General features: G+C 46.2%; 1 long non-coding RNA gene across 1 annotated transcript; it reads right to left on the minus strand.

The window, feature by feature from the left end:
• Positions 1-22,871: 22,871 nt before the first annotated feature.
• On the minus strand, positions 22,872-26,026 carry LOC123652883. Its single transcript, XR_006742434.1, has 2 exons — positions 25,188-26,026; positions 22,872-23,879 (listed from the first exon to the last, which is right to left on the minus strand). It is a non-coding gene; the product is annotated as an uncharacterized LOC123652883 (long non-coding RNA).
• Between the last annotated feature and the right edge of the window lie 1,080 nt (positions 26,027-27,106).

Raw genomic sequence — 27,106 nt, forward strand, 5'->3', positions numbered from 1 at the left:
CGCTGCTTTTGTTGTAACTGGAGAGCCCGCACCCCGGGCCGGAGGGGGCCGGGCGCCGGGCGCAGCAGCCCCGGGCCCTTCACACCCGGGCTTCCGAAGCCTGGGAGGTTGGGAGGGGGTTTTCCTCCGGAAGATTCCTCCGCTCCCCCCCTCCTCGGCGCTCCAGGAATTTAACCCTTGGACGCCCTTCTCTTCCTGCGGGAGGGTCCGAGGCTCCTCCAGCTCCTGGCGCACAGAGCCCAGCGCCGCCGGGCGCGCAGTAGACGCTCAATAAACACGGACACAGGTAGGAAGGAGTTCAGGAACTTGCATCTGTCTCTCCTGCTGTCTCCTCGGGGGGAAAGCAGATCCCAGTGGGCCACAAGCAGCCCCCTTCTTCCAGCAGACCTCCTCTCTGACCTCCCACAGACCTCTCTCCCCCGGGATCCGCTCTCTCCTTTGGGAATGCAAGGTTTCGGACTCGGTGACCTCTAAGATCCGTTCCTCCTCTTTCCCCTCCATCTCCCCTTCCCCTCCCCCCTGCTAGGCAGGGCCAGGATTAACAACCCTGCACTCGGGAGACTGACTAGGACCCAGCTAAGGGAGTGTACATTGTGCAGAGGACATTCCTGGCCCGGCTTTGCGCCTCACACTAGGAGCAGAGAGGAGGTGGTGGGGGATAGAGGGAGCTCGGGGAGAGCCCTCCGTGCAGAATCCCAGGGCTTCTTAAACAAGGGCCAGGCTTCAGCAGGCCTGAAGCAGATAGTCTTATGTTCGTTGTTTATTTAGACCTCAGTGGGGCAAGGAGAGACTTCAGTCAGGGCAGGAGCATCCACCGGAATGAGGACAGGTACAGCGAGCCTGGGCGGCGCAGCCAGCGCGGCGGGAGGGCGGGGAGCCTGGCAGGGCGCCCTCCCCGCCTCCAGCACAGGCACTGCCCAGACCCGCAGCGCCCGCAGCGGCCCTTTTGAGCTGGGAGGCGTGCAGCGGCCCCTGGGACAGAGGTTGCTGGCTTTCTGGCTCCAGCTGCTGGGCATGGCTGGTGGCCACTGGTTCAGCCCTTTTCCCACTCCCCCCCCACCCCGCCCCACCTTGGCTGGTGCTGGGGGCCACCTCCAGGCGGAGCTCAGGACGATGGCCACCGCTTCCCCTGGGCCCAAGGAGGCCGGAGAAGAAGAGGGCGAGGGAGAGGGACTGGAGTCTGAGACCTCCTCCCCCGCTCCGCCCCAGGGTGTGACTTGGGGCAGGGGGGAACAGTACCGGCTTCTGGCTCCACACCCGCCCACAGTGACCAATGAGGTCCAAGTCGCAGCCCGGGAGGTGAAGGTTGTTTAGGGGAGCAGATAGCTTTAAAAGCAAGGCGCCAGGCTGTGAGCCTGGGTGCAGAGGGAACCCAACGTGGATGACCACAGATGCTGCCTGTATCCTCCCGGCTCCCTCCTCAGCCCTCCCCTCGCCCCCTCCCTCCCCAGCTCACCTAGGGCACCGGAGGTGACAGGTGGTGACCTCCACCACAGCCTCAGCTCCAGCGTCTCCCCGCAGCTTAGATCTGTAAACCCACTGGCATCCCCTCGGCCTTCCAGACATGCCATGGCCACAGCCAGCCTAGCATGCCCCAAACGTGGCACCCGAACGCACCGCCCACCCCAACCACTGTGACCTCGGCCTGACCTCTCAGGCCCCTCCTCCGTATCCTGGTCTAGTGGGCAGTGGAAGTAGGAGGGGGCCAGTGTGATTGACTATAAAAGTTTAGTCGAAACCGGTTTGGCTCAGTGGATGGAGCACCGGCCTGCGGACTGAGGTGTCCCAGGTTCGATTCTGGGTCGGGGGCATGTGCCTTGGTTGTAGGCACATCTCCAGTGGGGGGTGTGCGGGAGGCAGCTGATCGGTGTTTCTCTGTCATCGATGTTTCTACCTCTCTATTCCTCTCCCTTCCTCTCTGTAAAAAATCAATAAAATATATATTTTTAAAAAGTTTCTGTGGTTGGACTGTTCAATACCTTGTCAGCGGTGGTGGATATAAGAACTTATATAAAGTGATATAGAACCTAATGCACACACATGCGCATTACAGGCAAAGCTGGGGATATCCGAGGAAGATCAGTGGATTGCACCTATGTCAATTTTATAATGTCACCACTGGAGAGAAATGGGCAAAGTATATGAGGGTTTCTCTGTGTTGTGTCTTAGAACTGCATGTGCATCTACAATAATCTCAATAAAATTTCAACTGAAAAAAAAAAAAAGGAACCACAGTATCTCCAGGACCCACAGAATGTAGTCGGAACCCTTTCATACCTCTGACACCCCCTCTCCAGCCTGCTCATCCCCAGCCACATCCTCTCCTCTCCCTCATAGACCCTCCTGGCTGTTCCCCACGCCTGCTGTTTCATACCCCAGGGCCTTTGCACATGCCATGCTTTTTCTTGCCTTGTCTGCCCAGCAATGCCTAATTCTTTGAGGCCTTTCTCAGCTGCCAGTCAGTACCTTCCACAGAGTCTGCACTTGGCAAATGTTCAATAAATGCCAGTGGAACTGAGCTCTTTCCTCTCCCCTCACCCTCTTCTCTGACCCCTCCACTTCCAGTCCTATCTCTCCCGCTAAAATGTTAACCAAAAAGGTATAAAATGAAAGGGAACTAACCTTGTAAATTACGTTTTGTCTCATTCCAAACAAAGCAAACTCCTGGTGGAACATTCAAAAAATGTGGGAGGGAACATGGAGAAGCCTGTCACCCGGTGTCCCTTCACCCACAAACGAACACCTTCAGGATATCTTTCTTTAAAACCAAAGTAGTTTTTGTGCTCAGCTTTTAACATTCTTAACTATTTTATTTTGTATGCAGTTTTCAGTCTGCCTTTTAATGGTGTTAGACTGTTCCAGGGTCTGAAACTGCCATGCTCTATGGCATCATTCCCCTGTTGTTAGACATCAAGTTGTTTACAGCTTTTTACCGGCATAAATTACACCATGACCATTGTCCTTGGGAAAGTAATCGTTATTGAGCAGCTAGTATATGGTTTCTACTAATTGTTACGACCAGGGAGCCATGCCTCAGAGCCACAAAGCTGCTAAGTGGTCAAGCTGGGGCTTGACACCTCCTTCAAGTACTTAGGGACCGCACACTGGAGGCTTCAAGATGCCCATCTGCGCCTTGCTGCCCCCATCCCAGAGAAACGAGCTTGGGTAGTTCATTGTTGCACTGTTGTTGAACCCAAGGCCTGGGAGACCCCATTGCAGAGGGCAGCAGGCCTCTGCTCTAGAGGAGATAAAATCATGACCACATGTTCACGGCTTTAGGTTCGGCTGTGCCATCCCCCATCTTCCAGGCCCTGTGCTGCTGAGGAGACAGAACCACACAGTGGATCCAGAGCTGTCAGGGAATCTGGGTTCAAACCCCAACTCCCCCTGGACGAGGGCATGGCACTGTGAGAGCCAGAGCGAGAGGGAAGCAGCACCCTCCTGCCCTCTACTCTTCTCCCCTTTACCTCCCCCCTGCTCCGCCCCCTTCAAGGGCCACAGGAATGACTTTCTTAGGACACATTTCAGGATGTGAGACTGTCTGTCCTGTTCCGTCATGACCATTCCAGTGAGTGAGGATACTAAGGAAGTGGTTGGGAAGAAGTCCACTTTCTCCTAGGAAGCAGCGCCCCCTCGTGGTCCACGTCTCATACCGCAGTGTGTGTCTGCCATTTTCAGGGCCAAATTATAAAACCAGCAGGTTTTAGAGAACATCCTGTCTGTCCAAGCATCTTGTTCAGACGTGGAACCAGAGACCCGGAAAGCTGCTGGCTGGCCGGCCAGGGCCCCTAGGCAAGTCAGCAGACCCAGATCCAGATCCAGATCCAGATGCAGGTGTCTAACCCCTGGGAGCATCCCACGTCTGCTCAGAGCGCACAGCCGCACACCGCACGTATGTGCCCCCAGGAGCGGCGAGGATGGCTTTGCCTCTTCTCCAGGAAGCACATATGAGTGTGTATTTCTAAAGCATCATTTCATTCATGGAACCTGTTTTCTAGGATGCGGTCATCCTTTGTTGCCCACTGTGGGCGGAGCTTCTCCCCTTTCTTTCCTTTTCCTTACCCATTCACCCGCTAAAGAATATCTTGGTTGCTTCCAAGTTTTGGCTGTTATGGATAAAGCTGCTATAAGTATCTGTGTGCAGGTCTTTGTGTGAACATACATTTTCAACCCATTTGGCTAAATACCAGATTGTGTGATTGTTGGGTTATGTAGTGAGAGTATGTTCAGTTTAAATGGTATATACGCACAGTGGAATAAAAAGAAAAGGAAATGCTGAACGATGCTACAATATGGATGAAATAAGGCTACTGTGCTAACTGAAATAAGCCAGCCACAAGAAGACGAACACTATATGATTCACTTAGTCAAATTCATAGAGACAAAATAGAATGGAAGTTGTCAGGGGCTAGCAGATGGGGGCCAGGGCGTTATTGTTTAATAAGAACAAAGCTTCAGTTTTACAAGATGAAGGAGATTATTGTACAATGTTATAAATATATTTAATGACACTGAACTGTAAAATAGTTAAGAGGGGCTGAAACCGGTTTGGCTCAATGGATAGAGCGTCGGCCTGCGGACTGAAAGCTCCGGGCTTCCATTCTGGTCAAGGGCACATCCCCAGTAGGGGGTGTGCAAGAGGCAGCTGATTGATGATTCTCTCTCATCGATGTTTCTAACTCTCTATTCCTCTCCCTTCCTCTCTGTAAAAAATAAATAAAATATATTTTAAAAAATAGTTAAGAGGGTACATTTTATGTTATGTGTATTTTACCACAATAAAAACAATTAGCGCACCGAATGGTATAATTCGGTGGTTATCGCATCAGCCGGTGCACTGAAGGGTCTCTGGTTTGATTCCTGGTCAAGGGCATGTACTTGGGCTGCAGGTTCAAACCCCACCCCAGTCAGGACATGTGTGGGAGGCAACCAATCAATGTGTCTCTCTCACATTGATTCCTCTCTCTCTCTCTCTCTCTCTCTCTCTCTCTCTCTATATATATATATATATATATATATATATATATATAATATATATTTTTTTTTTCTCTTCTTCCCTTTCTTCCACTCTCTCTAAAAAAAAAAATCAATGGAAAAAAATATCCTCAGGTGAGGATTAACAAAAACAATGAGAAAAAAGTCACATAATGCAGTTATTGGGTTTCAAGAAGAGTTAGTTTATTAAGAATCTGCCAAGCTATCTTCCAAAGTGGCTGTAGCATTCTGCCTTCCCACCAGCAATGAAGGGGAGCCCCGTTGTCCGTATCCTCGCCAGCACTTGGTGTTGTCAGGGTTCCAGGCTTTGCCATTCCAATAGGTATATATTCCGTGTCACTGCTGTTTTAATGTGCTTTCCCCGGATCATGCATGATGTGGAGCATCTTTTCATGTTCTTGCTTGTCACCTGCTTAACTTTTATTAAAAAAAACTATATTTTATTCATTTTTTTTACAGAGAGGGATAGAGTTAGAAACATCGATGAGAGAAAAACATTGATCAGCTGCCTCCTGTACACCCCCTACTGGGGATGTGCCCACAACCAAGATACATGCCCTTGACGAGAATCGAACCTGGGACCCTTCAGTCCACAGGCTGATGCTCTATCCATTGAGCCAATCTGAGGGCTGCTTATCTTTTTTGGTGAGGTATCTTTTCAGATATTTTCTGCATTTTACAAATGTTTTACATTAATTTGAGAGAGAGAGAGAGAGAGAGAGAGAGGTTGTTTGTTTTCTTATTGTTGAGTTTTGAGGGTTGTTTTTTATTTTTGTATTTTGGACACAGTCCTTTACAAAGATTTTCTCCCAGTGTGTGGCTTGTCTTCTTATTTTCTGAACAATTTTCACGAAGCGCCGTCCTGAAGTATCATACTTTTGTGTGTGTGTGCGTGTATGTGGTGTGTGTGTGTGTGTGTGTGTGTGTGTACTAGGAATAAATAAAACTAATGCAGTGCCCAAGGGGCTTACATTGTGATTTGGGGGAGAAGATAACAGAAATTAAATAGCAATACAAAGCCATGTGAGACTCAGTTCAAAATGCCTGGCTACAAGCGGGGAGCAGAGACCTGAGGGATGGGGGGAGTGGAGAAAAGGGACTAGACAGGCAGGAGAGAAGAGCCAGCCTTCCCCACACTGGGCCCGGAGTGGCCAGAGAAAGACCCAGGCCTGGAACACCAGCTCATCCTTGCCCAGGGCGGCGCCTGGGACACCTGGGAACAGGTGGGACACGCTGGCGTAGAACAGACCCTGGAAACTTGGCAAAGGCATGAAGCACGGGGCAGGTTCTGAAGGCGAGCTTTGCCCACAGTGTAACTTTCTGCTCCCTCACTTCCCATTTGCCCCTTCACCAGGAAAGCGCCTGCTCAGGAGACTCACTTCACACAGTGATTTAGGGGTCCAGGGGGGAGGAGTAAAAAAAAAAACCAAACAGCAAAAACGGGTCCAAATCTCATTTCCAGACACCTGGCTTCTGCCAGCTCTGACCACCTTGTCTCAGAGATGCAGCCAAAACAGGGAGGGGCAGGGGTGCGGATAAAAGGAAGCTTTTCTGTAGCGCGATGTACTGGCACCTGGCGGGCCCTCGCTCCAGGCCGCGGCCCAGCAAAGCCTTGCTGACTCCCAGAAAGCATCTGGGCGGCTGCCCAGGTCACTCAGGGTTGGCTGAGGACACGGCCTGACTGTTCATTCCAGCCGCTGGCATTTACGAGGCTTCTGAATGCCCGGGCCCAGTTCAGCACCTGAGGGGAGAGAAGGAGGTGCGAATCTTGCCCTGCTTGCCAGCCCCCCATGGGGGAGCAGGCCCAGGACAAGCCCACAGGGCACCCCCATTATTGTAAATATCTGGAGAAGATAAGAGGTTCAGAGGACACAAGGTTCAGAAAAAAGCCCCAACACTGAAACCCGTTTGGCTCAGTGGATAGAGCATCGGCCTGTGGACTGAAAGGTCTCAGATTCGATTCCGGTCAAGGGCATGTACCTTGGTTGCGGGCACATCCCCAGAAGGGGGTGTGCAAAAGGCAGCTGATTGATGATTCTCTATCAATGTTTCTAATACTCTATCCCTCTCTCTTTCTCTCTGTAAAAAATCAATAAAATATATTTTTTTTAAAAAGGAAAAAGAAAAGAAAAAAGTCCCCAAACCCTCATAGGGCTAGTCACCAAAATGGCAGGAACTGCTGCTGGGACTGAATTGTGTCCCCTTTTAAGATAAGAAACATTCAAACCTGTGAAGAATGTGTGTGAGTTTATTTAAGCCAAACTGTGGACAATTGGAGAATCTCAATGGATTGAGACAATGCTTTAGAAGAAAATGGCAGCCTTCACCTTGCTTTATACATGATAATAAAAAGGAAAGTGGGTTACATGAAATCCACTAGTGATAGATCAGGGAGGTGATGAAAGCGGAGCAGGGAAACCTCTTGCATTGGATGAAAAGTGAAATGAGAGACACATACTTCTTTTACTTCGGTGGGTGCAGGATACTTAACAGTCAACAGTTCACTCAGTGACAATGAGGGGATGTATGGTCTCCACGAAGCGGGGCCTGGAAAAAGGACACTGACTTTGACATTCCAACAACATGTTATCGAAGATGCCAAAAGACAATAGGCTCAGTTAAGGCAAAGATTAACCTCTGTTGGGAAGATGCCTAGGACACGACTACCCACCAAAAACTGCTTTCAGTTAAAGTTTTAATTTCAGACCATCCTGAGTTTGCAAGGCTGCAATGAGGCTTTCCCGGAGCTTGTCGGGTTAGCATGTGGCCCCTTTTTGTGCACAACCCCTAAATTCTTGTGCAGAAGCCCTAAGCCCCCAGCGTGAGAGATCTGGACATGGCCTTTGGGAGGCAGATGATAAAGGTGAGAGGAGGTCATGAGGGTGGGGCCCTCACGATGGGATGTTTGGCTTTATAAGAGGAAGAGAGACCAAAGCCCTCTCTCTCCTCCCATCATACGTGAACATAGCAACCAGGCTGCCGTCTGAAAGCTGGGAAGCAGGTCCTCACCAGGCACCTTGATCTTGGACCTCCAGCCTCTGGAACTGTGAGAAATAAATGCCTGTTGGTTAAGCCCCCAGTCTGTAGTGTGTGTGTGTGTGTGTGTGTGTGTGTGTGTGTGTGTGTGTGTGTTTTAAATATATTTTATTGATTATTTACAGAGAGGAAGAGAGAGGGATAGAGTTAGAAACATTGATGAGAGAGAATCATCAATCAGCTGCCTCTTGCAACACCCCCTATTAGGGATGTGCCTGCAACCAAGGCACATGCCCTTGACAGGAATCAAACCCAGGACCCTTCAGTCCGCAGGCCGATGCTCTATCCACTGAGTCAAACCGTTTTTGGCAGTCTGTGGTGTTTTGTTTCTCTGTGGTGTTTTGTTTGTGTTAGGGGCAGGAGAGAAAAATAGAACAGTGGGGGGTTGTTGTAGTTATAAGAAATATTAATCATGCTCTGTTAGCTGCGATTGTTTTGTTCTGATAAAAGAAAGTGCATTCTGACCTGCTGGAAGTTGTTGGCCCTGGGACCTGGGAGCTTACCCCCAAATGCCGAGCATTCTCCTTACCTGAGAATGGCCTATGGTCATGGAAAGATTAATAACCTGTTGCCAAAACAATGGAGTCCTGGGGTGCTCATGCTTTGCAGATTCTTAGGCTAATGGTTGGCAAACCACTGCTCGAGAGCCACATGCGGCTCTTTGGCCCCTTGAGTGTGGCTCTTCCACAAAATACCACATGCGGGCACGTATGTACAGTGTGATTGAAACCTCATGGCCCATACGCAAAAGTCAGTTTTCGGCCTGGGTGAGTCTATTTTGAAGAAGTGGCGTTAGAACACTCAAGAGGCCAAAGAGCCACATTTGGTCAAGAGCCGCAGTTTGCTGACCACTGCCCTAGGTCATGTAACCTGTAATCTGCAACCATTCATATTCCTTTTGCCATGTAATCTTTGTCCTTCTACCTAATATTAGCCGCTGGCTTACGGGTGTTAGGGGAGAGCAGATTTTTGACCTGCTGCCCTCCCATACTGCCAGCAGTGTTGGAAAATAAAAACACTCATATTCAATTCAACCTCTTTCTCTGCGGAGTTGGCTCCAGTAGTGACAGGCACAGCCCTGACCCATCCATTGTCTGGTTTCACTGGGACCCGAGAATGGAAAAATACGGGGTAGCCAGGAATCCACGTTAAGACCAAGAGGGTAGAAGATGTTGAAACCACTGTTCTCCAAGTGCAGTTGATCAAGGTTTGGATGCTGTATGTCATTCCTGGGATGATGGCATGAGCAAGACCACCGTCTCTCCCCCTTTACTCTCCCCCCCCCCCCCCCGCCCCCAAACACTGGTGCAGAGATAGTTGCCAAGCAACCTATAGAAGGAGGAACCCTGACATAGAAGATTCTATCCCTGAATGCTTCACAAGCTCACCTTTTTGCTCCCACTTATAAAAGCAGCCAAGTAGAGCTGATCTTGAGCCAGTTCAGAGGACTTCCGTCTGTGCTGCCTCCCTTGTGCTCAAGCATAAGGTTAATTGTCTGCAAATTTCTCTGGAGTGTCCTCTTGATTTTCATCTAGGGGAATCCAAGAACTGCAGTGCTGGGAACAAGTTGACAAAGACAAGCACACAAGTGGTGTTTCCCTCCCAGGCCTCACAGCCACAGCTTGGTGCTGGCCATGCTGGGACCATGGGTTCTCCTCTCTATCCCGCCCTCTGTTGTAGGCAGTGGGAACAGCACTGAGTGTTAAACCTCTGAGGTCAGACAGGACCTGGGTTTAGCAATCTCGGTTCTTCAGTTCTGGCTAGGAAAGAATTCAGAGTCAAGGCTCAAATGATAAGAGAACATCTATATATAAAAAAGCCTAAGTGGCCATCACATCTGAAACAACCAAACGAACAGCCAAACAGGCTATGTGGGAAGACGAGGCCAGCAGGGGGGTTAGTGAGGGGTTAGTGAGTGGCAGGCTGAGTGGGGCGACCAGGCTGGCAGGGGGGGCAGTTGAGGGCAACCAGGCCACCAGGGGGACAGTATGAGGGGACCAGGCTTGCAGGGGAAGCAGTTAGGAGTGACCAGACTGGAAGGGGGGGGAGGGAAATTGGGGGCAGCCAGGCCAGCAGGGAGGGCAGTTGGGGGTGACCAGGCCAGCAAGGGGTGGGGGCAGTTAGGGGCAACCAGGCAGGCGAGCAGTTAGGAGCCATTGGTCCCAAATTGTGAGAGGGATGTCCAACTGCCAGTTTAGGCCCGATTCCCTAGGATCCAGCCTAAACCAGCAGTTGGACACCCCCTGAGGGGTCCCGAATTGAAGAGAGTTCAGGCTGGGCTGAGGGGACACCTCCCCCCCACCCCTATGCATGAATTTCATGCACTGGGCCTCTAGTTTATTTATAAAATCACAGAGGTAGAAGTAATTTGTAGAATAAATGGGCTTAGGAAACAAGTTATAGATGTAAAGTAGGGTTGTCGAACTCAATCAGAGAAGGGGCCAAAATCTAAAATCCAGCCTAAATCACGGGCCGAATGGTTTACTGAACAATCATAAACTGTCATTGTGATGGAAACGCAGCAGAGTGCAGTGATGACAGTGCGGTGCAGGCCACATTGCAAGGCCTGGCGGGATGGATTTGGCCCGCGGGCCTTGTGTTTGACACATGTGATGTAAAGGAAGGGCCCATGGAGCTCGAAGTGTGGAAGGTAAAGGTGGCATGCCTGGGGACAGGGTAGGAGGAGTGGGAGGAAAAGGCTCAGGTGTGCTGCCATGGGGTCAGTTGCCTGGTTTTGCTGCTTTTCTGTGCCTGGAGCTGAAATACAACTGAAGCCTAATGTTCCCCTAGAGAGGAAAGGTCAGGGGGTTCAAAACGCATGACCAGCGATATGCTAGTGGAGGAAAGGTCACCTGGGAGTGAGGTGCTGTAGTAGGCAGGCAGACAGACATGAGCAGAGCAAGGAGGATGGGTCAGGGACAGCAGGTCACTGGGGCGGAAAGCCCCAGGTGCCTAGCAAAGGACAATTAAAGGTTGGGACCTCGACCCCAAGTGCAGCTTGGGAAGGTTACCAAGACCCTTCTGGGTGTCCATGAGATCAAACTGAGATAATAAAACTTATTTTATTATAATAATAAATAATAAAACTAAGATCTTTTTTCCTTTTATGCTCATTCTCTGGAGCTGACAACTTGCCAGGTGCAAGTACAGCCACTTCCTCCAGCCGGGCGGACCGAGTGGAAAGTGAGAGGGCAGGGCGGGGTGGGCTCCTGACTCCACTGTGGGGCAGGGCGGAGTTATCCTCCATTCTGTAATTGAATCCTAATCCTCACCCAACCAGTCAGGGTTAGCTGAGGCAGTGACATCACCACCGACTGGAGTAAAACCCCTGGACTGGGCGAAATTCGCTCTCTCTCGTGCCATGCTGCCAGTGTGAGTGGGACAGAGCCCATGCTAGCATGGAAAAGGCTCTTTTGTTTATTGCATCGGACTCGGCTCCCTGGTAGTCCTTGGGGATCACGAAGTCTGGGCGTAACAGAAAGCTCCAGGAATGCCCAGCAACTTGGGTTCCAGTCCCAGTTTTCCTCCTCAGGAAACAAGAGGTTGAATTAGATAACAAAGTCCCCTCCCAGCTGTAAAAGTGGCATCATCCCACCTCCCTCACAGAGCTGTAGGGAAGGTTAAAGAAACGAAATGTGCATGTACTCTAAAAGGGGGAGGTGCTCCGTTGTTATTAGGTGTGATTATGAAGAGAGGAGCAGGAAATCAGTGTAGTTAGAGGCGCATCCCTGGTGACCAGCTTCCTGTGTTGCTAGGAGACCACATTCAGGATGCTGGAGCCAATGCAGCATTTGTCTTTGAATGTAGCCCCTCTCTCCACCAGCTTCTACCTGGAAAATTGGAATAATTTTTTTCTTAAAGGGTCATGGGTATTCCTGAGCTGAAGTAAAATAATAATAAGTGGTAACAAACAAATAAATAAATTTTAAAAGCAATTCCTTGTGGTTCAACATAAATAATTTCTGGCCATTCCATCTCATTCTCCTGGGTTTTCCTTATTTGGCAGATATCTATGTCAAAAATTTAAAAGTTATGAGCTATATACAAAAAGTGCATAAAATACAAACATGAGCATAATGAACCAATAAGTCAAACAGCCATAGAATTACCATCCAGCTCAAGAACTAGACTATTACTACCATCCCATCAGCTTCTCCACAAACCACAAGTTCTTTCTCAAAATGGCCTCCCTGCTCTGAAGGTTAACACTCCTTATTTTTATTTTTATTTTTTATAGTAATGACTTCTTAATGTCTGGAGAGCTCCAGAGCTGCCTCCCGTATGAGCCCTGACCTGGGATTGAACCCTCTACCTAAGCATGTGACCCCACTGGGAATCCAACCCTCGGTCTTTTGCTGCACAGGATGGTGCACCAACCCATTAAGCCACCTGGCCAGGGCATGTCTGATATTTTCAAAGTATTGAAATACTGGAACGATCCCATCCAGGCTCCTTGGTCTAACTAGTTATAGATGCGCCAATCCAGGAATGTGTGTCTCCAGCCTGCCCTCTCCCATACTCTTCAAACCCCTGTGTCCACTCCATGCTTAACCTCACCCCTGGGTATCTACACCACAACTGTGTTATGTCCCAAACTGCACTCCTGCTCCTCTCCCCACACCTGTCCTTCTCAGGAAGGGTAAGGCCACCCTTCCTGCTGTTTGACTCTTGATTGACTCCAAAGCTGTGGGCTCCGCCTTTGCAGGATCTCGGGAATCGGACAAAGCTGGTTCAGATCAAATGGGCTGAAGCCTGGGGAGTAGATAGTACTTTTCTTTGGCCTGAGGGCTTAAGCCTTTGAACGTCTCGGTGGTGCCTGGAGAGATATAGAAACCCTGCATGTAACCCCCCGAAGAACTTAGGAGAGAATGCTCATGGATCCAGACAGCCTGGCATCCATTATCCAGACCACTGGTCATCCAGAAGAATCCAGAGACTGATTCTTCTCAAGAATGTACTTTTTATCAGAAGAACTCTTAGCTTTACTTTCTTTTCTGGAACCTTCTACACATTGCCTAGTTTTGTTTCGGGTTTGCAAACTGTAAGACCCTTGAAGAAATCTGCGTCACTGATTTCTAGCCAAAGCCTCATGACTGTGCTTAAGTTGCAGTGACTAGGACTTCAGTTCAGGTTCAGAGACAGCTCGTGCCTATGCGCAGCCACTAGGTGGCGATATCTCTTTCTGTAGCTGACAGCCTGGCCAGGGGAAGCTCCAGACCCCACTCAGGCCCTCCTTGGGGAAACTGTCCAGAGGGATGGAATTGGAGAACATCATGCTGAGTGAAACAAGCCAGTCAATGAAAGAGAGACACCACATGACCTCACTTATTTATGGATGATAAAGAACATTATAAACTGAAGAACCAAAAGATAGATATAGAGACAGTAAAGCAACAAGCAGACTGTCAAATTACAGCGGGGAGGTTGGGAAGATCTGGGGGAGATAAGAGATCAACCGAAGGACTTGTATACATGCATATAAGTACAACCAATGGACACAAAACTCTGGGGAGGGAGGGCATGTATGGGTGGGGGGCAATGGTATATGTACACAGATAATAATTTAATAAAAAAATATATTATTTAAAAAAAAAACTGTCCAGAGAGAATGACTGAGCTGCACCTGAAACCTTATATTTAAAAAAAAAATGTGGATCTGATACTTAATATATATATATATATATATATATATATAATTGATTTTGTACAGAGAGGAAGGGAGACAGAGAGCTAGAAACATCGATGAGAGAGAGTCATCGAGCAGCTGCTTCCTGCACCCCCCCCACTGGGTATGTGCCCACAACCAAGGTACATGCCCACGACCGGAATCAAACCCGGGTCCCTTCAGTCCCCAAGCTGACGCTCTATCCACTGAGCCAAACTGGTCCCGGCTGGATCTGATACTTGATTGGTGACTGATTAGATGAAAAAAAGAGGGTGCTAAGAAAGAAATCATACAGAATGAATTCCAGGTTTCCGGTCTGAGTTGCCAGGTGGTGCAGAGAGCGAAGGTGTGGTGCAGGGAGGGCTCCTATTTGGACATGAGCTTTAGGATCCTATGGGGCATCTAAGTCACATCTAGCAGAAACTCTCAGGAAGGAAATGAAAGGCAGAGGCTGGTATCTTGGAGGCAGGGGGTCCTTCCTCAGTATTAAGCCCAACATAGGCCTAGTTTCTGGGCAGAGCTGGCCTACCAGCTGCTTTTGTAAAGAAAAAAAGTTTCACTAGAACAAATCCACACCTATCCATTGGCATATTCCTATGAGTCATTTCTCACCATAAAAGCAGAGCGAAGTAAGTTCCAGACAAATGTCAGACGGTCTGCAAAGCTGACGTGTTTACCATCTGGCCCTTTGGACGAGAATTTCCTGACTCCTGGTCTAGACAGCACTTCTCAGTGTTCAGTGTCATCGCGAGTGACCTGGAGGCCGTGTAACAGGAAGAGTCTGGCTCAGGTCTGACCCTGGCTCTGACCTTCAGCGTTCCCACTGGCCCTCAGGGACGCCAATGCTGGGGCCCACAGGCCACGCAGTCCGATAGGAACATACTGTGAGCCCACAGATCATCTAAAGTTTCCAGTCTCCCCACTGAAAAGGGAAAGAGAAACAGGTGACAGGACTCTACTGACAGTGTATTGAACTCCATGGAGCCAAAATATTATCACCTGCACCTGATATAAACCACCTGGGAGATTTGACTTACTTTTTGTTCTCTTTGAAACCTGGTGCATAGTTTGCACTCACAGCCATCACAACCGGACTGGCCACACTGGACAGGACTGGCCACATTGGACAGGGCAGCTCCTACAGCACAGACTGGTCTGGCTGCCTGCCAGCTCCCCCCCCCCCCCCCCCACTAGCTGTGCAGCCCAGGCACGTTATAGAACCTCCCCACTTCTGTTTCTTCTTCTCCTTCTTCTTCTTCTTCTTCTTCTTCTTCTTCTTCTTCTTCTTCTTCTTCTTAATATATTTTTACAGAGAGGAAGGGAGAGGGATAGAGAGCTAGAAACATCGATGAGAAAGAGACATCGACCAGCTGCCTCCTGCACGCCCCCTAACGGGGATGTGCCCGCAAACAATGTACATGCCCTTGACCGGAATCGAACCTGGGACCTTTCAGTCCGCAGACCGACGCTCTATCCACTGAGCCAAATCGGTTTCGGCTCCACGTCTGTTTGTGCACCTGTGAAATGAGAGTAAGGCGTGCACTGTCTCGTGGCGTTGTCTTCAGGACTGCATGGATTAACCAAGTGCCGAGGCCGCTACTGTGCTGTGGCGTTGGTTCTGCTTGAGAAGCACTTTCTTTCCTGCCCATGAGGAGGCCCTGCCTCCTGCTGCCATGGCCCAGGATGGGGCTAAGCCCGCTCTTCAGTTCTCAGCCCATCCTTACTTTCCTTTTCTTACATTCCACAGATATTCATTGAGCCTTTCCCGTGTATCAGGTCCTGTGCCAGGCACCTGGGGATGCATTCTGGTGAAGCACAGCAACCTCCATCTTGTATAAAAAACTGCTGTTTGAAATTCTCTGCTATTGCTAGATCATCCCTAGTCCTGTAAACTCTGCCACTGTAAACTTTGCCTCTTTAAGACAATCTCTTATTCTTTAAAATGACTTTGTTTTCAGTTTAAATAATAGAAAAAGATAAACTTAACTGTCTGACCTTGCAAGCTAGCCATCAAATTTAATAGACTAATATAGACTACCTAGAGGCCTGGTGCACAAAATTCGTGCACAGGAGAGGGGGTGTCCCTCAGCCCAACCTGCACCCTCTCCACTCTGGGACCCCTTGGGGGATGTCCAACTGCCTGTTTAGGCCTGATAGGATCTGTCCAGTCGGACATTCCTTTCACAATCTAGGATTGCTAACTCCCAACTACTCGCCTGCCTGCCTTCCTGATTGCCCCTAACCACTTCTGCATGCCAGCCTGATCACCTCCTAACCACTCCCCTGCCAGCCTGATCGATGCCTAACTGCTCCCCTGCCAGCCCAATTGTCCCCAACCGCCCTCCCCTGAAACCCAGTCACTCCCAAATGCCCTCCCTTGCATATTCCCTCTTTATTAGATAGGTTTTTTCTTTAGCATATTGGACAGTCCTAACTGGTTTGGCTCAGTGGATGGAGCATTGGCCTGCAGATTCAAGGGTCTCAGGTTCAATTCCGGTCAAGGGCATGTACCGTGGTTGGGGGCACATACCCAGTGAGGAGTGTGCAGGAGGCAGCTGATCAATGTTTCTCTCTCATAGATGTTTCTAGCTCTCTACCCCTTTCCCTTTGTCTCTGTAAAAAAATCAATAAAATATATTTTAAAAAAAAACAAACCCAAAACATTTCAAATTCCTCCATATCTGCCTGGCTGGTGTGACTCAATGGTTGAGATCCCAGGCTGCCACCACTGGAAGGAGATCGCACCCTGGCCAGGCTGAGACCCCAGTCCAGCTGCTGCCGCTGGCCGGGTGATGGCACAGTGAGGGTGCCCAGCCCTGCTGGCATGAGAACCCAGCCCAGTCTGCCTCCAGGGCCAAGGGATCATGCGGCTTGAGTGTGAGGCCCTGCTGGCACCTCCCAGCCAGAACCCTGGGTTGCTGCCAGTGGGCAGGGATCACTGCGTGGAGGGCAGGCGCCTCCCAGTTAGACACCCTGGACTGCCATCACTGGGCGGACTTGGGGACTCCTGCAGGGCTAAGAGGACTGAGTGCCGCCATCTTGTGGCTATGGGGGCTGTCATTTTTGTCACAGTGATGGTTAATTTGCATATTACTCTTTTATTAGATAGGATACTGATAATAATTCCCATATTCTTATGCCAAGTACTAGCTCATTATGTATTCAAGGTTCAACTGTCTGTAACAATAATCCACACAGAGCTCTTTGTGAAATCTGCAAAGAAGCTCAAAAGGTATAAATATAAGAAACTTCCTGTGTGATGGGGCTCAGAGATTTGGAAGAGACACCTCCCTCTGGGCCGCACGCAACAAATGACTCCTAATTAATTGGGTCATTAAGGCATCTTGTATCTTACTCATTGATTTACGACAACACTAGTATAGAGAATTACAAGGAACAAAACGAATATAGAGCATACTAGGAGGCAGGTCCATGGGGAGAAACTAAAGCCAGGCAAGCGGAATGGAAAGTGCTGGGGAGGGTAGAAATTCAAGTAGGTGCGTTCAGCTTTAAGTAGGTGCCAGGTGGGTCTCCATGGCAGAGCTGGTTCTTGAAGACTCGAGGCCAGCGGGCTGGGGCAGAGTGAGTTGGGGAGAGATATCAGATGTGGTCAGAGAGGTGTGGAGATGAAGTCTGTATGCCTCATAGGCCATCATACCATCTTTGGTTCTTCCTCTGAGACAGAGCCAACTGAATGTTGTTTGTTTGCCAAACAAGTGTCTTGATCTGAATTAGGTTTTCTAAGTCTGCCATGCTGGGTGGGTGTGGGGTGACCAGCCATCCCATTGGCTGTGAACGGGCTTTGCTGGGAGGTGATGTTTTCAGTCCCCAAACTAGGAAAGACTCAGGCAAATGGGTGTGGCTGGGTCAGCCTGAAACGAGACCAGTTTTATCTTTTGTCCTCCTCTCAGAACCAATCTGCGTCCCCCATAACATCCATTTCAGCATTTGATAGGTGCAAGGTGCATGCCCTCATGACATAGTGCAGTGTGCTAATTTGCACTTACCTAACTGGCATCATGCAACAGATCCCATTTCTTTAAGCATTCAATACTAGTTTTAAGAGCCATCCATTTTGCTGTATTTATCTTAAGTTCATTGTACATAAAGGCTGCTCGATATTCAACAGCATGCATCTGTCACCTTCTACTTATCCAAGAGCTTGCTGCCTCCAGCACAGTAACTCCAACAGCACCATGGAGAGCATCCTTCTGCAGTCCTCTCACGGACCCAGGTGGGCATTTCTCAGGGGAACACTGGCCCTTGGACACATGCATGGCTAACGTCAGATTGCTGCTCTGCTTTCCAGAGTGCCCGTGGGGGTTACATGGCCATCGGCAATACCTAAGTGTTGTCCCCACAGCACTGTCAGCACTTTAAGTTCGGCAATTCTGAGGACCATAGGTCATGGCTCTTGAATTTCATTTGCATTTTTCTGGCTTTCTCGGTTATTTCTCTTTTTTAAAATAGAGGTTGTACATTTAGTTATTACTCCCCAGATCCCATCAAAGTGACTATGAGCCACGTTCTCGCTTTCACTTCTCGATTTTTTTTCTCCATTTATTTTTCTTTATTAAGGTATTACATATGTGTATTTATCTCCCCACTGCCCCCCCTCCCCCCGCCCACACTCATATCAACAGTACAACAATTGAAATTTAAGAGCTGAAAACAGATTTCTGCACCTGGGCCATGAAGTTTCAATCGCACTGTACATGCACCTGTACATGGTATTTTGTAGAAGAGCCACACTCAAGGGGGCTCGAGAGCCACAGTTTGCCGACCACTGGGTTAGGCTTATATGCATGCATACAAGTCCTTTGGTTGATCTCTTCTCCTTACCCCATCCTCCCCTACCTTCCCTCTGAGGTTTGACAGTCTGATGGATGCTTCTCTGTCTCTGGATGTTTTTGTTCATCAGATTATGTTGTTCATTATATTCTACAAATGAGTGAGATCATGTGATATTTATTTTTCTCTGACTGGCTTATTTCACTTAGCATGATGCTCGAAAGAAGGATCGGACGTGAAATGGTAAGAAGGGAGGCTGCGAGGAGGGATGAGTGAGGGAGGAGAGGGGCGGGGAAGAAGACGTAAGAAGAAGACTAAGAGGCGGCCGATGAAACGTGAGGCGGACCAGTGTTTGCTTCGTTTGGTTTGCCGTCTTCTGTTGATTCTTGCTGACGGCCTGCGCCTCCTTACTCCGGCATTCCTACTCTTCCTTCCTTACTTCTAAGCCTTCCTTCTTCCTTCCTCTTCCTCCTTCCTCCTCCTCCTCCTCCTCCTCCTCCTCCTCCTCCTTCTTCTTCTTCTTCTTCTTCTTCTTCTTCTTCTTCTTCTTCTTCTTCTTCTTCTTCAACCACAGCATAATTTTCAATTGTGTAGACATACCACAGTTTTCTAATCCACTCATCTGGATTAAAGCCTAAAATGGGCACTTAAGACTTCAAATCTTAGCTGTGGTGAATTGTGCTATGAACATAGGGGTGCATATATCCATTCTGATTGGTATTTCTAGTTTCTTGGGATATATTCCTAGAGGTGGGATCACTGGGTCAAATGGGAGTTCCATTTTTAGTTTTTTGAGGAAACTCCATACTGTTCTCCACAGTGGCTGCACCAGTCTGCATTCCCACCAGCAGTGCACCAGGGTTCCTTTTTCTCTGCATCCTTGCCAGCACTTGTCATTTGTTGATTTGCTGATGACAGCCATTCTGACAGGTGTGAGATGGTATGGCATTGTCGTTTTAATTTGCATCTCTTGGGATTAGTGATTTTGAGCATGCTTTCATATGTCTCTTGGCCTTCCTTATGTTCTCTTTTGAAAAATATCTCTTTAGACCTGGCTGGTTTGGCTCAGTGGATAGAGCATCGTCTTGCAGACTGAAGGGTCCAATTCAATTCCTGTCATGGGCATATCCTCAGTAGGGGGTGTGCAGGAGGCAGCTAATCAATGATTCTCTCTCATTGATGTTTCCAACTCTCTATCCCTCTCCCTTCCTCTCTGTAAAAAAAAAAAAAAAAAAAAAAAAAAAAAAAAAAAAAAAAAAAAAATATATATTTTTAAAAGTATCTATTTAGGTCCTTTGCCCATTTTTTGATTGAGTTGTTGATCTTCCTTTTGTTAAATTGTATTAGTTCCCTGTAAATATTGGAGATTAAACCCTTATCAGTGATAACATTGGCAAATATGTTCTCTCATGCAGTGGGCTTTCTTGTTGTTTTGTTGATGGTTTCTTTTGCTGTGCAGTAGCTTTTTATTTTTACTTCCTGAGCACTCCTCTCTGCTCTCCCACTGTCTGCCTGCCCCTCCCCTCACACTTCTTGGGCTTTTATTTTTGTTGTTCTTAACAGCTGGTCCCCTTCCCTTTCCATCTGTCTCCATCATCTATTTTCAGCCCCACCTTAGTCCACGAGGAAAACCTCTATTTATTCTCAAAACAGCTGAAAAAAAGCTTTAGCTTCTAAGAGTTATTAGCAACATTAATAAGATTCAAATTTCTCTTCTCTGGAAATAAGCTAGTGGCTTTAAGCTTAGCTTGGTTATGCAAAATGATGAAACATAAAGTCGGCGCCTGTTTTTACTATCAGAGAAAGTACATTAATCAGTTCACTTCTTATCTTTACATAGTTACTAAGTATTGTTTTAAAATATATATTTTTAATGTATTTTATTGATATTTTATAGAGAGGAAGGGAGAGAGCTAGAAATGTCGATGAGTGAGGAACATCGACCAGCTGCCTCTTGCACACCCCCTACTGGGGATGTGCCCACAACCAATGTACATGCCCCTGACAGGAATCGAACCTGGGACCCTTCAGTCTGCAGACCGATGCTCTACCACTGAGCCAAACCTGTTTCAGCATTGTTTTATTTATATATTTTTTAAAAATATATTTTATTGATTTCTTTACAGAGAGGAAGGGAGAGAGATAGAGAGCTAGAAACGTCGATGAGAGAGAAACATCGACCGGTTGCCTCTTGCACACCCCCCACCGGGGATGTGCCCGCAACCAAGGTACATGCCCTTGACCGGAATTGAACTTGGGACCTTTCAGTCCGCAGACCGATGCTCTACCACTGAGCCAAACCGGTTTCGGCTGGTTTCAGCATTAAAAAAAAAAAAAAAAAAAAAAAAAAAAAAAAAATATATATATATATATATATATATATATATATATATATATATATATATTGGGTCGGCAACTAAGTAATTGCTGGTTTCACACATATATGGCTTCAGTTGAATTTTTAGGTTTGCAGACGTAGTACAAATGTAAAACACGTTTTGTTATTTGATAGTTGGCTATTCAGCTGTTAATCAGTAAAAAAAGTTTTTTGATCTGTTTTGTAGTTTTCGTTTGGCGTTCGTTGAAAAATGGAAAATCAAAAGGAACATTTTCATCATATTTTGCTTTTTTATTTCCGCAAAGGGAAAAACGCATCACAAGCTCATAAAAAGTTATGTGCTGTTTATGGTGACGAAGCCTTAAAAGAACGGCAGTGTCAAAATTGGTTTGCCAAATTTCGTTCTGGTGATTTTTCACTCAAAGATGAAAAACGCTCTGGTCGTCCAGTTGAAGTTGATGACGCCCTAATCAAAGCAATAATCAATTCGGACTGTCACAGTACAACACGTGAGATTGCAGAGAAGCTTCATGTATCACATACATGCATTGAAAATCACTTAGAACAACTTGGCTATGTTCAAAAACTCGATACATGGGTTCCTCGCGAAATTGAAAGAATCACAGTTAACGCAACGCATTAGCAGCTGCGATTTGCTAAAGAAACGTAATGAAAATGATCCATTTTTAAAACGACTGATAACTGGCGATGAAAAATGGGTTGTTTACAACAATATCAAGCGGAAAAGATGTGGAGCAGGCCAGGTGAACCAACTCAAATAACATCAAAAGCTGATATTCATCAAAAGAAGGTTTTGTTATCAGTTTGGTGGGATTACAAAGGAATTGTCTACTTTGAACTCTTACCACCCAACCGAACGATCAATTCTGATGTCTACATTGAACAACTAACGAAATTAAACAATGCAGTTGAAGAAAAGCAGCCCGAATTGACAAATCGAAAAGGTGTTGTATTCCATCATGACAATGCAAGGCCACACACATCTTTGATCACTCGGCAAAAATTAATGGAGCTTGGTTGGGATGTTTTGCCACATCCACCATATAGTCCTGACCTTGCACCATCTGATTACTTTTTGTTTCGATCTTTACAAAACTCCTTGAATAGTAAAAATTTCAATAATGATGATGATGTCAAATCGTACCTGATTCAGTTTTTTGCTAATAAAAACCAGAAGTTTTTTGAACGTGGGATTATGATGCTGCCTGAAAGATGGCAAGAGGTCATTGATCAAAATGGGCAATACATTACAGAATAAAGTTATTTAGTTCCATGAAAAAATTTTGATTTTTTTAAAAATCCGCAATTACTTAGCTGCCGACCCAATACATATACATATATATATATATATATATATATATATATATATATATATATATATATATATATATATATATATATATATATAATTTTATTGATTTGAGAGGAAGAGGGAGATAGAAACATCAATGATGAATCATTGATAGGCTGCCTCCTGCATGCCCCCTATTGGGGATCAAATCCACAACTTGGGCATGTGCCCTGACTGGGAATCAAATTGTGACTTCCTGATTCATAGGTTGATGCTCAATCACTGAGCTACATCAGCCGGGCAATAGGTACTTAAAGTAATTCAGATATGCCCTCGCCAGTGTGGTTCAGTGTCACCTGTGGTCCAGGGTTCATTTTCGGGCAAGGGCACATACCAGTTGCAAGTTCAATCCCCAGCCCTGGTCAGGGTGTGTGCAGGAGGCAACCAAATGGTGTCTCTCTCTCATATCAATGTTTTACTCTGTCTCTCCCCCTCCCTTCCATTCTAACCACCAAAGGAAAATATCCTCAGGGGTGAGGATTAACAACAAATACCTCAGACACTGTGGTCTAGCTGTGGCCTTTATTGCTAAGAATGGCTTAGTGCTGTTCCCCTTGGTAAATACTTCTTGTGGCGTTTGGTTGCTGTGGCCCTGGACACACAGACCCCTCTCTCCACAATGCACTTGGACACTTCACCACACGCACACTGGACACAGAAAAGCACAAGCGCCCTCAGATTCAGATAATTTATTTTACTGAATTTAGAATCAAGTTCAACTAAGCATTGCAACAGGTAACAAGATTCAAAGGCCAGAAAAATCTAGTTAAATCACAAGGAAGCAAGCTCACACAAGTCTGTGGGCCATTGGTGGACTTCCAGTTTGATTCTCAACACCAACTCAAGTGCAAGTGTGGCCAGTGAGGTTACTATGAATGGAAATGATACACCACAAGAATCCCCCAGAGAGAATTCCTCTTATTCCAAAAGGAAAACACATTTATGATCCATTATTCTTTTTGTAATTCCTAACTGTAAAAATAATCTTATAACAGAATAAAGATTTCTCCTTGGTTGGTCACATCATTTATTATTGAAAGGGAAAATCAGTATCATAAAACAGAAAACACTGAAATAGAAATAACCAAATAATTTACTTACAGGTGGTTCTGCTGAATTGCACATTTTCACACAAAATCCTAAAGCTGATTTCTTTTTTTTAAAGCTTGGAAAACACATTTGCCTTTTTGAGTTCCTTGCTGAGATGCACACTTCTTATAAGGAAAACCACTCTATGTAAGGCCCAAGTTTAAAATTTGAATATCTGTGAATCTAGAGCTTTCCAACCTGAGTGCACAGGTGTGGACAACAGGTGGTGAACAAGTGATCTCGGCCTCCAAGGTGGCCAGGCTGAGCCACCAGCAGCCTCTTCGGTTTACCCCCAGGTTGGGGGGTGCGGCCTAAAGGCAGGAAGAGGGGGTGAAATGTGCAAAAACCACTGGTACTGTACAAAAAGTTATGTTCATACTTTTACTGTGATTTCCTTAGATGGACTGTAAAACCTTGAGAACAGCCTCTGGGGTCTTCACAGGAGCAGCACACAGTATGACCACAGGAGCAGCACACAGTATGACACAGGAGCACACACAGTATGACAGTGGAACCGAGTGTTACTGTAATGGCTGCTGCCAAGACTGAACACAGAATGTCTTCCTTTGGCAAAGCTTCTAGCAAGTACCCACCTAACCTATTTCTCTTTCAATGTCAAGTATTCAGAGTTTACAGCCTTCTTGGCTGGCCCTAAGTGATATTAATTCTTCCCCCAAATTAAGTTCCCCACCGCTTGCCTCTCACAGCAACCCATCCCTGCACCACGGAGAAAGCACCTGGCTGTCTTCTACCCTGTGGTATAAGGTGGTGAGAACGAGGTGAGATCTTGTGATTGGAGATATTCCAGTACAGCAGTGAGCACTCCCAAATAGCACTTTTTACGTGTGGGAGGGAGGCGGGACATGATTCATGGTTTATTAGAAAAATGATCTTGAAAATAACCTAGAAGAAAGGTTAAGAAATTAAAGTCTGATGCATAAACACATATTTTTAAATTGAAGTTTGTTCACTTGTCTTGCCCATCATTTTTGTGCCCAGGAATGGTGACCCCTAAATTAAGGGGAATTCTGTGTCCTTTCTTAAATGTGACTGCTCATGCAGGGACAGTAAAGGGACAGGACAGTCAGTCAGCATTTTAGGCTCTATAGGCCACAGAGTCTTCGTTGCATACTCTTAACTTTTTTGTGTGTCTTAACTTCCCTTTGAAAATTGAATCACAGTCTCAGTTCAAGGGCCTTCCAGATTTTCCCCATGGGCAACAAGCTGTCAAGCTCTGTTCAGGGAGCTCTCCGGCAGGGAGCATGGGCACTGAGTTGTGCCAAGTCTAAGGCTGTCTGGGCCTGGGAACCCTGATTTGGGGATTTCTTTCAGTGAGTGAGGTGGCTCCTTGCACAGGGATCCTGAGCCGGGTACAAAGCAGGTCAAGTATGCTAGGCATTTAAATTCTTTATGCTTCAGTTTTGGGCCTTACTATTCCAAATGGTTAGTGGAGAAAAGCTCCAGTGTAAACTTACTTCTTCAGCACTAATGCCAGCCCCAGCCTTAGAGCAAACCCAACTAAGAAATCGAGGAGACACAGGCCAGCTCATTCTACCTCCACAAGCTTGCTTGTGGTGGGGTTCCGATAAGAACAGGGCTTACCAGGGACCAAGGATTCATTATCTGGAGACTAGCATTTCTGAGCTGGCTCCTTCTGGGGGGAAATTATCTCCATCCACTCTGAAATAAGATCCTGTCCACATTAGCTGCTGTAATACCACATAGTCCCTCCCATCTTCTGAACATCTGAGAAGCAAATACAGTGGAACCTCGGTTCTTGAACTTAATTCGTTCCATAGGGCTGTTTGAGAAGCAATTTGAAAACCAAATCATTTTTCTCAGTAGAAATAATGTAAATGGAATTAATCTGTTCCAGACCCCCACATGATTCATTTAAAAACCCTTCTTATATACAGTATATGCTAATGTAATTTAATGTATTAATAAACACTTTTTTTTTTAATTTGTTGAACTACCCACTCCTAGCTGTAAAGGAATCACTTTCAGGACTTGTCCAGGGTGTCTTTCAGGTCAGCATGCAGCATCTTTGCCTCCCAAATGCTGTCACTGCTAACTGCTTTCCTTCTACCTCTTAATTGTCTGTGATCATTGTTTCTTTCACAACCTTAGCAACATTAGCACTCTTGATGGCCTCTTTATGTTTCAAAATTGTGCTAGTCATTGATTTTGCCAGCAACAAAAGCATTCCCTCCTTTGTTGCCTGAGATATGCTTTTTGCCACACTGAGGTATCAGCACAAAAGGGTTGTCAGGTAGAAGTTTGGTTCAACAACAATAGAGACTTTCTTTCTGTGAACAACCTGATTGACAACCAAATTGTTGAAGATGGAAGATGTTCTAGAAACGAGGTTTGACTGTATTCTACCAATAATTTTTCCCTTGTCAGGACATTCATTTTGCGGAACATAATAAGAGAATCTGCATTTCTTTCACAAATCTTAATCTTTTAAAATCATCAATATACAGTATGCTATGATTTTAAGTAATAAATAAACAAGATAAAAATCCCACTCAGAATCTCAATTCTTTCTCTAATCAGTGATTTTTTTTTTAAAGCAGCTGATAGTTCTAAAAATATACATCTGGTACCAACTAGACAGATTTACAGTATAACTCTTCTGGGTTAAACGGCAGGCACACGCATGCACGCACACATGAACTTCAACTAAAAAAAATCTAAGCATTCCCAATGGTTCCGAACTCAACAAATAGGTAAAAAACAAAAAACAAAACAAAACAAAAACAAACAACAACCTGATCTCACGTACGCCAATCCAGTTGTCTTTTTTAGATTTCTATTTAAAGTATCAGACTTGTTTTCTTCAAAATGTGGCTTTATAGTGGCATTGCCAATGCAGCCTTAACCCCAATAGTAATAAAGAGAACTTATTAAGCTAAATATGGAGTCTTCAGAAAAAACTGCAGAGACAATGTTTAATTAAGGGGGAAAATAGCAACTTAGGTTGGAATAAATGTAAGCACAATTAAATAAGCAAAGATGCACTATTAAGAAATGCTGGCATGCCCAGCTGGTGTTGCTCAGTGGCTGAATGCCGACCGATGAATCAGGGAGTCATAGTTTGATTCCAGGTGAGGGCACATACCCAGGTTGTAGGCAAGACCCTCAGTAGGGAAAGTGTAGGAGGCAGCCAATCAATGATTCTCTTTCATCATTGATGCTTCTCTTCCTCTCTTCCTCTCTAAAGTCAATAAAACACACACACACACACACACACACACACACACACACACACACTGAGTGGCCAGATTATTATGTGTTCAGAGATCACAATAATCTGGCCACTCAGTGTACATAAATACACATATACATATACATATACACATACACATACATATACGTGTGTGTGTTTATATAAAAAATACTGGCGTACCTGTCAGTTGGCACCAGCTCAAGTTCTAGTACAATCAAAACCAGTGAAACTACAAATTTTCCAACTCTTTCAAAGCCCTGGTATTCTAAGGCCACTGGAAAATGGGATAAAGAAAGTAATTATTTATGGTCAGGAAAGATAATAGTAATGGGGATTTTTTTTCTAAATAAAATAAAACAGTAAATTTTAGAGTGTTTCTAAAAGAACACAGTATTCCTCATTCACTTTCCTTAGAATTTTGCACACACAAACACACATACACACAATATTCTTAGTAATTACTTCACATTTTTCAGGTCTCTTCACTACCAATTTTAAAAATAGTTACCTCTTGGTAACTAGTTTTCTCCATTTTGGATATTATATTTCTCTATTTTAGGTTTTGACTTTTTGAACCTGCAAAGAAAA

The sequence above is a fragment of the Pipistrellus kuhlii genome, unplaced genomic scaffold (genome assembly GCF_014108245.1).
Source record: "Pipistrellus kuhlii isolate mPipKuh1 unplaced genomic scaffold, mPipKuh1.p scaffold_m20_p_21, whole genome shotgun sequence".
In the NCBI taxonomy this organism is placed as follows: domain Eukaryota; kingdom Metazoa; phylum Chordata; class Mammalia; order Chiroptera; family Vespertilionidae; genus Pipistrellus; species Pipistrellus kuhlii.